Genomic DNA, 13,708 nt, shown 5'->3' with positions numbered 1-13,708 from the left:
CGGGAGCTGAGAGTCGCGGAGGTTTGAACAGAGCGGGAGCTGAGAGTCACGGAGGTTTGAACAGAGCGGGAGCTGAGAGTTGCGGAGGTTTGAACAGAGCGGGAGCTGAGAGTCACGGAGGTTTGAACAGAGCGGGACCTGAGAGTTGCGGAGGTTTGAACAGAGCGGGAGCTGAGAGTTGCGGAGGTTTGAACAGAGCGGGAGCTGAGAGTCGCGGAGGTTTGAACAGAGCGGGAGCTGAGAGTCGCGGAGGTTTGAACACAGCGGGAGCTGAGAGTCGCGGAGGTTTGAACAGAGCGGGAGCTGAGAGTCGCGGAGGTTTGAACACAGTGGGAGCTGAGAGTCGCGGAGGTTTGAACACAGCGGGAGCTGAGAGTCGCGGAGGTTTGAACAGAGCGGGAGCTGAGAGTCGCGGAGGTTTGAACAGAGTGGGAGCTGAGAGTTGCGGAGGTTTGAACACAGCGGGAGCTGAGAGTCGCGGAGGTTTGAACAGAGCGGGAGCTGAGAGTCGCGGAGGTTTGAACAGAGCGGGAGCTGAGAGTCACGGAGGTTTGAACAGAGCGGGAGCTGAGAGTCGCGGAGGTTTGAACAGAGCGGGAGCTGAGAGTCGCGGAGGTTTGAATAGAGCGGGAGCTGAGAGTTGCGGAGGTTTGAACAGAGCGGGAGCTGAGAGTCGCGGAGGTTTGAATAGAGCGGGAGCTGAGAGTCGCGGAGGTTTGAACACAGCGGGAGCTGAGAGTCGCGGAGGTTTGAACAGAGAGGGAGCTGAGAGTCGCGGAGGTTTGAACAGAGCGGGAGCTGAGAGTCGCGGAGGTTTGACGAGAGCGGGAGCTGAGAGTCGCGGAGGTTTGAAAAGAGCGGGAGCTGAGAGTCGCGGAGGTTTGAACACAGCGGGACCTGAGAGTCACGGAGGTTTGAACAGAGCGGGAGCTGAGAGTCGCGGAGGTTTGAACAGAGCGGGAGCTGAGAGTTGCGGAGGTTTGAACAGAGCGGGAGCTGAGAGTCGCGGAGGTTTGAATAGAGCGGGAGCTGAGAGTCGCGGAGGTTTGAACACAGCGGGAGCTGAGAGTCGCGGAGGTTTGAACAGAGCGGGAGCTGAGAGTCGCGGAGGTTTGAACAGAGCGGGAGCTGAGAGTCGCGGAGATTTGAAAAGAGCGGGAGCTAAGAGTCGCGGAGGTTTGAACACAGCGGGAGCTGAGAGTCACGGATGTTTGAACAGAGCGGGAGCTGAGAGTCGCGGAGGTTTGAACAGAGCGGGAGCTGAGAGTCGCGGAGGTTTGAATAGAGCGGGAGCTGAGAGTCGCGGAGGTTTGAACAGAGCGGGAGCTGAGAGTCGCGGAGGTTTGAACAGAGCGGGAGCTGAGAGTCGCGGAGGTTTGAACAGAGCGGGAGCTGAGAGTCGCGGAGGTTTGAATAGAGCGGGAGCTGAGAGTCGCGGAGGTTTGAACACAGCGGGAGCTGAGAGTCACGGAGGTTTGAACACAGCGGGAGCTGAGAGTCGCGGAGGTTTGAACAGAGCGCGAGCTGTGAGTCGCGGAGGTTTGAACACAGCGGGAGCTGAGAGTCACGGAGGTTTGAACACAGCGGGAGCTGAGAGTCGCGGAGGTTTGAACACAGCGGGAGCTGAGAGTTGCGGAGGTTTGAACAGAGCGGGAGCTGAGAGTCACGGAGGTTTGAACAGAGCGGGAGCTGTGAGTCGCGGAGGTTTGAACACAGCGGGAGCTGAGAGTCACGGAGGTTTGAACAGAGCGGGAGCTGAGAGTCGCGGAGGTTTGAACACAGCGGGAGCTGAGAGTCACGGAGGTTTGAACAGAGCGGGAGCTGAGAGTCGCGGAGGTTTGAACACAGCGGGAGCTGAGAGTCGCGGAGGTTTGAACAGAGCGCGAGCTGAGAGTCGCGGAGGTTTGAACAGAGCGCGAGCTGTGAGTCGCGGAGGTTTGAACACAGCGGGAGCTGAGAGTCACGGAGGTTTGAACACAGCGGGAGTTGAGAGTCGCGGAGGTTTGAACAGAGCGCGAGGTGAGAGTCGCGGAGGTTTGAACAGAGCGCGAGCTGTGAGTCGCGGAGGTTTGAACACAGCGGGAGCTGAGAGTCACGGAGGTTTGAACAGAGCGGGAGCTGAGAGTCACGGAGGTTTGAACAGAGCGGGAGCTGAGAGTCGCGGAGGTTTGAACAGAGCGCGAGCTGTGAGTCGCGGAGGTTTGAACACAGCGGGAGCTGAGAGTCGCGGAGGTTTGAACAGAGCGGGAGCTGAGAGTCACGGAGGTTTGAACACAGCGGGAGCTGAGAGTCGCGGAGGTTTGAACAGAGCGGGAGCTGAGAGTCACGGAGGTTTGAACAGAGCGGGAGCTGAGAGTCACGGAGGTTTGAACAGAGCGGGAGCTGAGAGTCACGGAGGTTTGAACAGAGCGCGAGCTGTGAGTCGCGGAGGTTTGAACAGAGCGCGAGCTGTGAGTCGCGGAGGTTTGAACAGAGCGCGAGCTGTGAGTCGCGGAGGTTTGAACACAGCGGGAGCTGAGAGTCGCGGAGGTTTGAACAGAGCGGGAGCTGAGAGTCACGGAGGTTTGAACACAGCGGGAGCTGAGAGTCACGGAGGTTTGAACACAGCGGGAGTTGAGAGTCGCGGAGGTTTGAACAGAGCGCGAGGTGAGAGTCGCGGAGGTTTGAACAGAGCGCGAGCTGTGAGTCACGGAGGTTTGAACACAGCGGGAGCTGAGAGTCACGGAGGTTTGAACAGAGCGGGAGCTGAGAGTCACGGAGGTTTGAACAGAGCGGGAGCTGAGAGTCGCGGAGGTTTGAACAGAGCGCGAGCTGTGAGTCGCGGAGGTTTGAACACAGCGGGAGCTGAGAGTCGCGGAGGTTTGAACAGAGCGGGAGCTGAGAGTCACGGAGGTTTGAACACAGCGGGAGCTGAGAGTCGCGGAGGTTTGAACAGAGCGGGAGCTGAGAGTCACGGAGGTTTGAACAGAGCGGGAGCTGAGAGTCACGGAGGTTTGAACAGAGCGGGAGCTGAGAGTCACGGAGGTTTGAACAGAGCGCGAGCTGTGAGTCGCGGAGGTTTGAACAGAGCGCGAGCTGTGAGTCGCGGAGGTTTGAACAGAGCGCGAGCTGTGAGTCGCGGAGGTTTGAACACAGCGGGAGCTGAGAGTCGCGGAGGTTTGAACAGAGCGGGAGCTGAGAGTCACGGAGGTTTGAACACAGCGGGAGCTGAGAGTCGCGGAGGTTTGAACAGAGCGGGAGCTGAGAGTCACGGAGGTTTGAACAGAGCGGGAGCTGAGAGTCACGGAGGTTTGAACACAGCGGGAGCTGAGAGTCGCGGAGGTTTGAACAGAGCGGGAGCTGAGAGTCACGGAGGTTTGAAAAGAGCGGGAGCTGAGAGGGACATCTCTGGACACCAGGCTGAAATTAAAAAACAATGCAGTAGTGACATCACAGCAAAACAATAAGTTAATTGGCTGGTGTTATCGTGCGGGGCGCAGAGGTTGCTGAGTGAGTGCTTGCTGAGAAGGGGAGTGAATAACAGGTTAGCTCTTTCTTTTTCTTTTTTTATCGAGGGGGATGGCAGGGAAGGTAGTGCAGTGTTCCTCCTGCAGAATGTTTGAGGTGAGGGACGTCGACAGTGTCCCTGCAGATTTCACCTGTGGGAAGTGCACCCATCTCCAGCTCCTCAAAAACCGCGTTAGGGAACTGGAGCTGGAGCTGGATGAACTTCCGAACATTCGGGAAGCAGAGGTGGTCATAGATAGAAGCTTCAGGGATGTACTTACTCCGAAGTCTGTGGCACAGAGTCTGTCCCTGTTGCTCAGATGGGAAGGGGGGAGAGGAGTAGAGCATTAGTCATTGGAGGCTCCATAGTTAGGGGAATAGATATGAGATACTGTGGGAAGGTGAGAGACTCGTAGCTGGTGTGTTGCCTCCCAGGTGCCAGGGTGCGAGATGTCTCGGATCGTGTTTTCGGGATCCTTAAGGGGGAGGGGGAGCAGTCCCAAGTCATGGTCCACATAGGTACCAACGACATAGGTAGGAAAAGGGATAGGGATGTAAGGCAGGAATTCAGGGAGCTAGGGAGGAAACTTAGATCTAGGACAAACAGAGTTATTATCTCTGGGTTGTTACCCGTGCCACGTTATAGCGAGACGAGGAATAGGGAGAGAGAGGAGTTGAACACGTGGCTACAGGGATGGTGCAGGAGGGAGGTTTTCAGATTTCTGGATAATTGGGGCTCATTCTGGGGTCGGTGGGAACTCTACAAATGGGATGGTCTACACCTGGACCAGAGGGGTACCAATATCTTTGGGGGGAAATTTGCTAATGCTCTTTGGGAGGGTTTAATCTAGTTCAGCAGGGGCTTGGGAACCTGAATTGGAACTCCAGTATACAGGAGGTTGAGAGTAGTGAGGTCATGAGTAAGGTTTCAAAGTTGCAGGAGTGTACCGGCAGGCAGGAAGAAGGTTTAAAGTGTGTCTTCTTCAAGGCCTTGAGCGTCCGGAATGGGTGGGTGAACTTGCAGCATGGGTTGGTACCTGGCACATCGATGTTGTGGCCCTTTCGGAGACATGGATAGAGTAGGGACAGGAATGGTTGTTGCAGGTGCTGGGGTTTAGATATTTCAGTAAGCTCAGGGGACTGTTGACCATGAGCTGCAGGGGTTACACAGAGGACAGCCTGGCCACACAGAGACGGGAATGTTGACCAGGAGCTGCAGGGGGCATACAGAGCACACCCTGGCCACACAGAGATGGGGATGTTGACCACGAGCTGCAGGAGTTATACAGAGCACACCCTGGCCACACAGAGATGGGAATGTTGACCAGGAGCAGGGGTTATACAGAGCACACCCTGGCCACACATAGATGGGAATGTTGACCAGGAGCTGCAGGGGTTATACAGAGCACATCCTGGCCACACAGAGATGGGAATGTTGACCAGGAGATGCAGGGGTGTGACAGAGCACATCCTGGCCACACAGAGATGGGAATGTTGACCAGGAGCTGCAGAGGTATACAGAGCACATGCTGGACACACACACAGATGGGAAAGTTGACCAGGAGCTGCAGGGGATATACAGAGCACATCCTGGCCACACAGAGATGGGAATGTTGACCAGGAGCTGCAGGAATTATACAGAGCACACCCTGGTCACACACACAGATGGGAATGTGGACCAGGAGCTGCAGGGGTTATACAGAGCACACCCTGGCCACACACTGATGGGAATGTTGACCAGGAGCTGCAGGGATTATACAGAGCACACCCTGGCACACAGAAATGGGAATATTGACCAGGAGCTGCAGGGGTTATACAGAGCACACACTGGCCACACAGAGATGGGAATGTTGACCAGGAGCTGCAGGAGTTATACAGAGCACATCCTGGCCACACAGAGATGGGAATGTTGACCAGGAGCTGCAGGGGTTATACAGAGCACACCCTGGCCACACAGAGATGGGAATGTTGACCAGGAGCTGCAGGGGTTATACAGAGCACATCCTGGCCACACAGAGATGGGAATGTTGACCAGGAGCTGCAGGGGTTATACAGAGCACATCCTGGCCACACAGAGATGGGAATGTTGACCAGGAGATGCACGGGTGTGACAGAGCACATCCTGGCCACACAGAGATGGGAATGTTGACCAGGAGCTGCAGGAGTTATACAGAGCACACCCTGGCCACACAGAGATGGGAATGTTGACCAGGAGCTGCAGGGGTTATACAGAGCACACCCTGGCCACACAGAGATGGGAATATTGACCAGGAGCTGCAGGGGTTATACAGAGCACATCCTGGCCACACAGAGATGGGAATGTTGACCAGGAGATGCAGGGGTGTGACAGAGCACATCCTGGCCACACAGAGATGGGAATGTTGACCAGGAGCTGCAGAGGTATACAGAGCACATGCTGGACACACACACAGATGGGAAAGTTGACCAGGAGCTGCAGGGGATATACAGAGCACATCCTGGCCACACAGAGATGGGAATGTTGACCAGGAGCTGCAAGAATTATACAGAGCACACCCTGGTCACACACACAGATGGGAATGTGGACCAGGAGCTGCAGGGGTTATACAGAGCACACCCTGGCCACACACTGATGGGAATGTTGACCAGGAGCTGCAGGGATTATACAGAGCACACCCTGACCACACACAGAGATGGGAATGTTGACCAGGAGCTGCAGGAGTTATACAGAGCACATCCTGGCCACACACAGAGATGGGAATGTTAACCAGGAGCTGCAGGGGTTATACAGAGCACATCCTGGCCACACACAGAGATGGGAATGTTGACCAGGAGCTGCTGGGGTTATACAGTGCACATCCTGGCCACAGAGAGTTGGGAATGTTGACCAGGAGCAGGGGTTATACAGAGCACACCCTGGCCACACATAGATGGGAATGTTGACCAGGAGCTGCAGGGGTTATACAGAGCACATCCTGGCCACACAGAGATGGGAATGTTGACCAGGAGATGCAGGGGTGTGACAGAGCACATCCTGGCCACACAGAGATGGGAATGTTGACCAGGAGCTGCAGAGGTATACAGAGCACATGCTGGACACACACACAGATGGGAAAGTTGACCAGGAGCTGCAGGGGATATACAGAGCACATCCTGGCCACACAGAGATGGGAATGTTGACCAGGAGCTGCAGGAATTATACAGAGCACACCCTGGTCACACACACAGATGGGAATGTGGACCAGGAGCTGCAGGGGTTATACAGAGCACACCCTGGCCACACACTGATGGGAATGTTGACCAGGAGCTGCAGGGATTATACAGAGCACACCCTGGCACACAGAAATGGGAATATTGACCAGGAGCTGCAGGGGTTATACAGAGCACACACTGGCCACACAGAGATGGGAATGTTGACCAGGAGCTGCAGGAGTTATACAGAGCACATCCTGGCCACACAGAGATGGGAATGTTGACCAGGAGCTGCAGGGGTTATACAGAGCACACCCTGGCCACACAGAGATGGGAATGTTGACCAGGAGCTGCAGGGGTTATACAGAGCACATCCTGGCCACACAGAGATGGGAATGTTGACCAGGAGCTGCAGGGGTTATACAGAGCACATCCTGGCCACACAGAGATGGGAATGTTGACCAGGAGATGCACGGGTGTGACAGAGCACATCCTGGCCACACAGAGATGGGAATGTTGACCAGGAGCTGCAGGAGTTATACAGAGCACACCCTGGCCACACAGAGATGGGAATGTTGACCAGGAGCTGCAGGGGTTATACAGAGCACACCCTGGCCACACAGAGATGGGAATATTGACCAGGAGCTGCAGGGGTTATACAGAGCACATCCTGGCCACACAGAGATGGGAATGTTGACCAGGAGATGCAGGGGTGTGACAGAGCACATCCTGGCCACACAGAGATGGGAATGTTGACCAGGAGCTGCAGAGGTATACAGAGCACATGCTGGACACACACACAGATGGGAAAGTTGACCAGGAGCTGCAGGGGATATACAGAGCACATCCTGGCCACACAGAGATGGGAATGTTGACCAGGAGCTGCAAGAATTATACAGAGCACACCCTGGTCACACACACAGATGGGAATGTGGACCAGGAGCTGCAGGGGTTATACAGAGCACACCCTGGCCACACACTGATGGGAATGTTGACCAGGAGCTGCAGGGATTATACAGAGCACACCCTGACCACACACAGAGATGGGAATGTTGACCAGGAGCTGCAGGAGTTATACAGAGCACATCCTGGCCACACACAGAGATGGGAATGTTAACCAGGAGCTGCAGGGGTTATACAGAGCACATCCTGGCCACACACAGAGATGGGAATGTTGACCAGGAGCTGCTGGGGTTATACAGTGCACATCCTGGCCACAGAGAGTTGGGAATGTTGACCAGGAGCTGCAGGGGTTATACAGAGCGCACTCTGGCCACACAGAGATGGGAATGTTGACCAGGAGCTGCAGGGGTTAAACAGAGCACACCCTGGCCACACAGAGATGGGAATGTTGACCAGGAGCTGCTGGGGTTATACAGAGCACACCCTGGATACACTGAGATGGGAATGTTGACCAGGAGCTGCTGGGGTTATACAGAGCACACCCTGGCCACACAGATATGGGAATGTTGACCAGGAGCTGCTGGGGTTATACAGAGCACACCCTCGACATACAGACATGGGAATGTCGACCAGGAGCTGCAGGAGTTATACTGAGCACACCCTGGCCACAAAGAGATGGGAATGTTGTCCAGGAGCTGCAGGAGTTATACAGAGCACACACTGGCCACACAGAGATGGGAATGTTGACCAGGAGCTGCAGGAGTTATGCAGAGCACACCCTGACCACACACAGAGATGGGAATGTTGACCAGGAGCTGCAGGGGTTATACAGAGCGCAACCTGACCACACACAGAGATGGGAATGTTGACCAGGAGCTGCAGGAGTTATACAGAGCACACCCTGGCCACACAGAGATGGGAATGTTGACCAGGAGCTGCAGGGGTTATACAGAGCACACCCTGGCCACACAGAGATGGGAATGTTCACCAGGAGCTGCAGGGGGTATACAGAGCACACCCTGGGCACACAGAGATGGGAATGTTGACCAGGAGCTGCAGGGGTTATACAGAGCACACCCTGGCCACACAGAGATGGGAATGTTGACCAGGAGATGCAGGGGTTAGACAGAGCACATCCTGGCCACACAGAGATGGGAATGTTGACCAGGAGCTGCTGGGGTTATACAGAGCACACTCTGGCCACACAGAGATGGATATGTTGACCAGGTGCTGCTGGGGTTATACAGAGCACATCCTGGCCACACAGAGATGGGAATGTTGACCAGGAGCTGCAGGGGTTATACAGAGCACACCCTGGACACACACAGAGATGGGAATGTTGACCAGGAGCTGCAGGGGTTATACAGAGCACACCCTGGCCACACACAGATGGGAATGTTGACCAGGAGCTGCAGGGATTATACAGAGCATACCCGGCGCACACACAGATGGGAATGTTGACCAGGAGCTGCAGGGGCTATACAGAGCACACCCTGGCCACCCAGAGATGGGAATGTTGACCAGGAGCTGCAGGGGTTATACAGAGCACGCCCTGGCCACACAGAGATGGGAATGTTGACCAGGAGCTGCAGGGGTTATACAGAGCACACCCTGGCCACACACAGATGGGAATGTTGACCAGGAGCTGCAGGGGTTTTACAGAGCACATCCTGGCCACACACAGAGATGGGAATGTTGACCAGGAGCTGCAGGGGTTATACAGAGCACACCCTGGCCACACAGAGATGGGAATGTTGACCAGGAGCTGCAGGGGTTATACAGAGCACACCCTGGCCACACAGAGATGGGAATGTTGACCAGGAGCTGCAGGGGTTATACAGAGCACACCCTGGCCACACAGAGATGGGAATGTTGACCAGGAGCTGCAGGAGTTATACAGAGCACATCCTGGCCACACACAGAGATGGGAATGTTAACCAGGAGCTGCAGGGGTTATACAGAGCACATCCTGGCCACACACAGAGATGGGAATGTTGACCAGGAGCTGCTGGGGTTATACAGTGCACATCCTGGCCACAGAGAGTTGGGAATGTTGACCAGGAGCTGCAGGGGTTATACAGAGCGCACTCTGGCCACACAGAGATGGGAATGTTGACCAGGAGCTGCAGGGGTTAAACAGAGCACACCCTGGCCACACAGAGATGGGAATGTTGACCAGGAGCTGCTGGGGTTATACAGAGCACACCCTGGATACACTGAGATGGGAATGTTGACCAGGAGCTGCTGGGGTTATACAGAGCACACCCTGGCCACACAGATATGGGAATGTTGACCAGGAGCTGCTGGGGTTATACAGAGCACACCCTCGACATACAGACATGGGAATGTCGACCAGGAGCTGCAGGAGTTATACTGAGCACACCCTGGCCACAAAGAGATGGGAATGTTGTCCAGGAGCTGCAGGAGTTATACAGAGCACACACTGGCCACACAGAGATGGGAATGTTGACCAGGAGCTGCAGAAGTTATGCAGAGCACACCCTGACCACACACAGAGATGGGAATGTTGACCAGGAGCTGCAGGGGTTATACAGAGCGCAACCTGACCACACACAGAGATGGGAATGTTGACCAGGAGCTGCAGGAGTTATACAGAGCACACCCTGGCCACACAGAGATGGGAATGTTGACCAGGAGCTGCAGGGGTTATACAGAGCACACCCTGGCCACACAGAGATGGGAATGTTGACCAGGAGCTGCAGGGGGTATACAGAGCACACCCTGGGCACACAGAGATGGGAATGTTGACCAGGAGCTGCAGGGGTTATACAGAGCACACCCTGGCCACACAGAGATTGGAATGTTGACCAGGAGATGCAGGGGTTAGACAGAGCACATCCTGGCCACACAGAGATGGGAATGTTGACCAGGAGCTGCTGGGGTTATACAGAGCACACTCTGGCCACACAGAGATGGAAATGTTGACCAGGTGCTGCTGGGGTTATACAGAGCACATCCTGGCCACACAGAGATGGGAATGTTGACCAGGAGCTGCAGGGGTTATACAGAGCACACCCTGGACACACACAGAGATGGGAATGTTGACCAGGAGCTGCAGGGGTTATACAGAGCACACCCTGGCCACACACAGATGGGAATGTTGACCAGGAGCTGCAGGGGTTATACAGAGCACACCCTGGCCACCCAGAGATGGGAATGTTGACCAGGAGCTGCAGGGGTTATACAGAGCACGCCCTGGCCACACAGAGATGGGAATGTTGACCAGGAGCTGCAGGGGTTATACAGAACACACCCTGGCCACACACAGATGGGAATGTTGACCAGGAGCTGCAGGGGTTTTACAGAGCACATCCTGGCCACACACAGAGATGGGAATGTTAACCAGGAGCTGCAGGGGTTATACAGAGCACACCCTGGCCACACAGAGATGGGAATGTTGACCAGGAGCTGCAGGAGTTATACAGAGCACACCCTGGCCATACACAGATGGGGATGTTGACCAGGAGCTGCAGGGGTTTTACAGAGCACATCCTGGCCACACACAGAGATGGGAATGTTAACCAGAAGCTGCAGGGGTTATACAGAGCACACCCTGGCCACACAGAGATGGGAATGTTGACCAGGAGCGGCAGGAGTTATACAGAGCACACCCTGACCACACACAGAGATGGGAATGTTGACCAGGAGCTGCAGGAGTTATACAGAGCACATCCTGGCCACACACAGAGATGGGAATGTTAACCAGGAGCTGCAGGGGTTATACAGAGCACATCCTGGCCACACACAGAGATGGGAATGTTGACCAGGAGCTGCTGGGGTTATACAGTGCACATCCTGGCCACAGAGAGTTGGGAATGTTGACCAGGAGCTGCAGGGGTTATACAGAGCGCACTCTGGCCACACAGAGATGGGAATGTTGACCAGGAGCTGCAGGGGTTAAACAGAGCACACCCTGGCCACACAGAGATGGGAATGTTGACCAGGAGCTGCTGGGGTTATACAGAGCACACCCTGGATACACTGAGATGGGAATGTTGACCAGGAGCTGCTGGGGTTATACAGAGCACACCCTGGCCACACAGATATGGGAATGTTGACCAGGAGCTGCTGGGGTTATACAGAGCACACCCTCGACATACAGACATGGGAATGTCGACCAGGAGCTGCAGGAGTTATACTGAGCACACCCTGGCCACAAAGAGATGGGAATGTTGTCCAGGAGCTGCAGGAGTTATACAGAGCACACACTGGCCACACAGAGATGGGAATGTTGACCAGGAGCTGCAGGAGTTATGCAGAGCACACCCTGACCACACACAGAGATGGGAATGTTGACCAGGAGCTGCAGGGGTTATACAGAGCGCAACCTGACCACACACAGAGATGGGAATGTTGACCAGGAGCTGCAGGAGTTATACAGAGCACACCCTGGCCACACAGAGATGGGAATGTTGACCAGGAGCTGCAGGGGTTATACAGAGCACACCCTGGCCACACAGAGATGGGAATGTTCACCAGGAGCTGCAGGGGGTATACAGAGCACACCCTGGGCACACAGAGATGGGAATGTTGACCAGGAGCTGCAGGGGTTATACAGAGCACACCCTGGCCACACAGAGATGGGAATGTTGACCAGGAGATGCAGGGGTTAGACAGAGCACATCCTGGCCACACAGAGATGGGAATGTTGACCAGGAGCTGCTGGGGTTATACAGAGCACACTCTGGCCACACAGAGATGGATATGTTGACCAGGTGCTGCTGGGGTTATACAGAGCACATCCTGGCCACACAGAGATGGGAATGTTGACCAGGAGCTGCAGGGGTTATACAGAGCACACCCTGGACACACACAGAGATGGGAATGTTGACCAGGAGCTGCAGGGGTTATACAGAGCACACCCTGGCCACACACAGATGGGAATGTTGACCAGGAGCTGCAGGGATTATACAGAGCATACCCGGCGCACACACAGATGGGAATGTTGACCAGGAGCTGCAGGGGTTATACAGAGCACACCCTGGCCACCCAGAGATGGGAATGTTGACCAGGAGCTGCAGGGGTTATACAGAGCACGCCCTGGCCACACAGAGATGGGAATGTTGACCAGGAGCTGCAGGGGTTATACAGAGCACACCCTGGCCACACACAGATGGGAATGTTGACCAGGAGCTGCAGGGGTTTTACAGAGCACATCCTGGCCACACACAGAGTTGGGAATGTTGACCAGGAGCTGCAGGGGTTATACAGAGCACACCCTGGCCACACAGAGATGGGAATGTTGACCAGGAGCTGCAGGGGTAATACAGAGCACACCCTGGCCACACAGAGATGGGAATGTTGACCAGGAGCTGCAGGGGTTATACAGAGCACACCCTGGCCACACAGAGATGGGAATGTTGACCAGGAGCTGCAGGAGTTATACAGAGCACATCCTGGCCACACACAGAGATGGGAATGTTAACCAGGAGCTGCAGGGGTTATACAGAGCACATCCTGGCCACACACAGAGATGGGAATGTTGACCAGGAGCTGCTGGGGTTATACAGTGCACATCCTGGCCACAGAGAGTTGGGAATGTTGACCAGGAGCTGCAGGGGTTATACAGAGCGCACTCTGGCCACACAGAGATGGGAATGTTGACCAGGAGCTGCAGGGGTTAAACAGAGCACACCCTGGCACACAGAGATGGGAATGTTGACCAGGAGCTGCTGGGGTTATACAGAGCACACCCTGGATACACTGAGATGGGAATGTTGACCAGGAGCTGCTGGGGTTATACAGAGCACACCCTGGCCACACAGATATGGGAATGTTGACCAGGAGCTGCTGGGGTTATACAGAGCACACCCTCGACATACAGACATGGGAATGTCGACCAGGAGCTGCAGGAGTTATACTGAGCACACCCTGGCCACAAAGAGATGGGAATGTTGTCCAGGAGCTGCAGGAGTTATACAGAGCACACACTGGCCACACAGTGATGGGAATGTTGACCAGGAGCTGCAGGAGTTATGCAGAGCACACCCTGACCACACACAGAGATGGGAATGTTGACCAGGAGCTGCAGGGGTTATACAGAGCGCAACCTGACCACACACAGAGATGGGAATGTTGACCAGGAGCTGCAGGAGTTATACAGAGCACACCCTGGCCACACAGAGAT

Source organism: Scyliorhinus torazame, chromosome 5 (assembly GCF_047496885.1).
Source record: "Scyliorhinus torazame isolate Kashiwa2021f chromosome 5, sScyTor2.1, whole genome shotgun sequence".
NCBI lineage: Eukaryota > Metazoa > Chordata > Chondrichthyes > Carcharhiniformes > Scyliorhinidae > Scyliorhinus > Scyliorhinus torazame.
The sequence above is the reverse complement of the archived record's forward strand: the minus strand, read 5'-3'. Positions refer to the sequence as shown.